The following is a 4045-nucleotide window of genomic DNA, read 5'->3' as shown; positions in this document are numbered from 1 at the left end:
TGGGGGACCTCCGCAGCGGGCGGCGACAGAGGTGGCTGATGTCACAAAGCCTCTTGCACATCTTTGTTAATCAGTTGCTCAAGCTCCGCTGGCATCATGGATATCATTTCTCCTTGATTCTTTCGTCCATAGAGTCATGATTGTCGACAGTTCTTTTGGTGTTTACTATCACATCGTCTTAGCACAGAGTTCCCACAGACAGTGCCAATTTGCTTCGATCAAACACCGCAGATGGTCAAGCCACTAGTTAGCGAACTATCTAACGTAGACAATCCTTGGACCAGGAGAAGACAATCTCTGGGTTAAGCCAAAGAGATGAATCGGAGCCACACCTGAAACACATTTGAAAGGCAAGGTTAGACTGGTGCCGGGGAATCCCGGCAAGCCACTCCAACGCTTAAGTTAGGGTTCCGGTGAGAATGAGATGAACGAAAACGGAAGCAGTAGTAAGAGATGTTTTAAAAATCGAACCCCGAACATAGTGACAAGCTGATCCTTTTATAATGTCCTCTGAGATTCCCTTCATGGGGTAGGGTGACGTCCTCCTCCTCATATGCGACCGCCTGCCACAAAAGGAAATTCTCTGTCATTCCCTTTCTATTTTGGCTGTATATACAGGGAAGGGGCATCGCAGGAGACCAGATTTGATACTGGCATATTCCTTTTGGCTTTATGTGCAAGGTTGAAGGTATCGTGGGAGACCATGTCTGACAACCCGATATGCCCTTTGTACGGTTGCGCAGAAGGGAGGGTATCGGAGGTCTATACCTGTGTTACTTGCAGGCAGGTCCTTTTGCGGGCGGTGACACACTAGGCTAGCATGTTAGAGGCCTAAGGTAAGGACCTAAGATGAGTCGGAGTGAAGCGGAGTGGCTGAAACTGTAGGCTTGGAATGGGCATAACAGGATTGGCCAAGCAAAAGGACAGCTGAGATGAGGTCGACCGAGACAAGAGATAGCCGCCGACCGAGATGAGAGATATCTGAGACGAGGTCGATCGAGATGAAGATAGTTGAGACAGGATCAGTCGAGACGAAAATAATCAAGACAGAATCGACTTAGCTGAATATAATCGAGACGAGAGACGACCGAGACGAGGTCGGCCGAGACGAAGATAGCCGAGACGGGGTCGGCCGATATAAAGATAGCCGAGACGGAATCGATCGAGACGAGATATAGCCAAGACGAGGTCGGTCGAGACGAGAGATAGCCGAGACAAGAGATGGTCGAGATCAAATTTTTGATGCAGTAGGACCCGTTGAAGAGGCATGGGCTGAACCCACATAATCCGTCGACATGACTCGAGCTCGGACCACTAGTGAAGTCAAGGTCATGTTGACTTATCCTAACACTTCAGCCTAGACCTCAACTATCAGAAGACTCCTAACATTGGTCTACAGAAAAACCATATCATCTTGACCATCCCCTTCACTCGACACGGTTAACATTTTGTCAAGCAAATAAGAGATTTTTAATTAAAAAAATAAAAATTAAATGAGAAAGAAATTCGTTAAAATCCGTATAAGAAATTGTCAGGAGAAATTTAACAACAATAATAAAATAATTAAGATATACTATAAAAATAACAACAAAAGGCAAATAGAATAAAAAAATAAAAAATATATCAGTTGGAAAACAAAAACAAACGCAACATTAAGATCACAGTGAAAATGAATATGTATATAAATAATATATAAAATCAGACACGAAGAATCTATGCCCATATTTTTATTCTTCAAATTAGCATCAATCAGTTGGCAAAGGATAGCATTCAATTAGGTAGGCCCCTCTAGAATCGACGATATAAATTGACTTAAAAACGACTTGCCAACAAAATCAATCAGTTATTATTTGTTCATTGAAATAAAAAGATTAATGTTTCTTAAGTGAATTGCTTATCATGCAGCTAAATACTGCGTGATTTTCAATAATTTTACACTAAAACTAAATAATTTTATGACAATTAAAATGTTAAAGTAGATATATTTTACATGTTCGAGAATGGCAAGGAGGATTTATTCACCATAAATGTAATGTGGATATTAATTTTAAAATGTTTAAATATAAATAGTTATTATTGCATGATTTTAAATTTATTTATAAACCACGAAACAGAAATGGTGGGAGACAGGGGACAGTTCGGTGAAAAGCATAATGGAAACAAAAACAAGAAAATTCAAATTAGAGACAGAGGAACAAAGACGGTCGTCGGTGGGCCTGTATCGTACTGGAACTGGATTTAATAATTAATTTCTAAATTCTTCCATTCTTTGGCCACCACGGCGAGCGCCTTGTAGGCGCCGCCGCCGTCGAGGCCGCTGACCGCCGCCTTCTGCAACTCCGCCACGCGCCGCTTCGCCTCCTTTCCCTCCTCCCCATCCATCAGCTCGCAAACCACTCGCTTCACTTCCTCGCGCGGCACCAGCCCGCCCTCCCCCGGCCGCGGCCGCAGCGCGATCCGCGCGCCATCTGCCAGCATCACTGCGGTCTGCCGCTGCTCTGCCAAGAGCGGCCAGGTGACCATCGGCACGCCCGCCACCACGCTCTCCAGCGTGGAGTTCCACCCGCAGTGGCAGAGGAATCCGCCGGTGGCCTCGTGGTTGAGCACGGCCGCTTGGGGAGCCCAGGACGGGACCAGCAGACCCACGTCCCGGGTTCCTCCGCGAACCCGGGCGGCAAGAACCTGAACCGGATCCGTCTTGCTCTGCGCTGTGAAGTAGGCCCTTGTTGGACTCTCTGCTGTCGCTCGGACTGCGCACCACCCACAGGAACCGCTTCCCCGCTCATCTCCAGCCCCAGCGCTAGCTCCGCCATCTGCTCCGCCCTCGAGCGCTCCCCCCGCCGCCGAATGATACGAGGAGGACCCCAGCCGGTCGGCTGGCGGGCCCAACGACCGCAGGACCCCCGGCTTCCTCCTCCCCCTCTTTCGGCTGCTGGGTCAGCGGGCCCACCAAGTAGATCGGCGGTCGGCCCGGTCTCGGCCTCGCGGAACACTGCGGCGGTCTCGAGCCCATGGCGTCGAGGAATTGACGAGGATCCCCTGCGCCTCGCCGTAGCGACGCGAGAGGTGGAGCAACCAGCGGTAGGCGTCGTTGGAACGATCCTGGAGCGGGTAGAGGAGGTCGGGACCGGGAATGGGGACGCACCCGGGGAGTCGGATCGGCTCGGGGAGGTGGCGGAACTCGGCGGTGGTGGAGGCGTCGAGGGCTGGGAAGTGGAACACGACGGAGAGGGTCAGGAGATTGGATGGGAAGAACATGTAGCGGGGTAGGTGGAGGTCGGCGGCGACGGAAAAGATGTCGCCGCCGAGAGGTCTACGACAATGGCGACGAGGTCGGGTAGGAGGCCAGAGAGGGCTTGACGGATGTCAGTGAGGGAGCGGGCGGTGGCTTCGGCCATGGTGGTCTCAATAAAGGCATCCGTGGGGAGGTCGTCGAGAGGGACAGGTGGGAGGGAAAGGGAGGAGATGTGGGCGGCGGGCAGGGAGGAGAGGAGTGCGGACTGAGCCGTACAGGCGGAGCAAGCAAGAGTAATGACGGTGACGGAGAAGCCATGGTGAGCAACAAGGCGCTTGGCGAGCTCCACCAGGGGGATCAGGTGTCCCATGCCAGGCGTCGGAAGCAGGGCGATGCGAGGCCGGCGGCCCAACTGCGCAGCACCACCTTTCTCCTCCATGGCGGAAACAAAAGGAATAGGAATGAACTGGTAACGGGAATAGCTTGGTGGAGGAGGACAAGTGCAATGCACAATTAACAGCCGAAAGAGGATGAGAAAAAGGCGAAGGAATGGCATCTGTTGGAGAGGAGAAGAACCGAACCGAGTCAGAGGACCTGCGGGTGAATGAGGTAAGGAGAGACGAAGGCTGACGCAAGCTTGGTTGGTGGAGAAAGGAGATATAATTGAGATTTGGCGGAGAAATAATTGAGATATGGATGAAATAATGACATCATCATGACACGAATCGAAATTTTCTCTTAAATGTAGGATCGATACACGCGCTAGAGGGGGGGTGAATAGCGCGTGTCACTTTTTCGAAATCGTTCGTT

General features: G+C 50.7%; 1 pseudogene; it reads right to left on the bottom strand.

Annotated features, from left to right (window-relative positions):
* Positions 1-2158: 2158 nt before the first annotated feature.
* LOC141811793 (UDP-glycosyltransferase 72B1-like) lies at positions 2159-3705 on the bottom strand (annotated as a pseudogene).
* Between the last annotated feature and the right edge of the window lie 340 nt (positions 3706-4045).

Source organism: Curcuma longa, chromosome 17, assembly GCF_044706935.1.
Source record: "Curcuma longa cultivar G26 ecotype Majalengka, Jawa Barat chromosome 17, ITB_CL_G26_1.1, whole genome shotgun sequence".
NCBI classification, from domain to species: Eukaryota; Viridiplantae; Streptophyta; class Magnoliopsida; order Zingiberales; family Zingiberaceae; genus Curcuma; species Curcuma longa.
The sequence above is the reverse complement of the archived record's forward strand: the minus strand, read 5'-3'. Positions and strand labels throughout refer to the sequence as shown.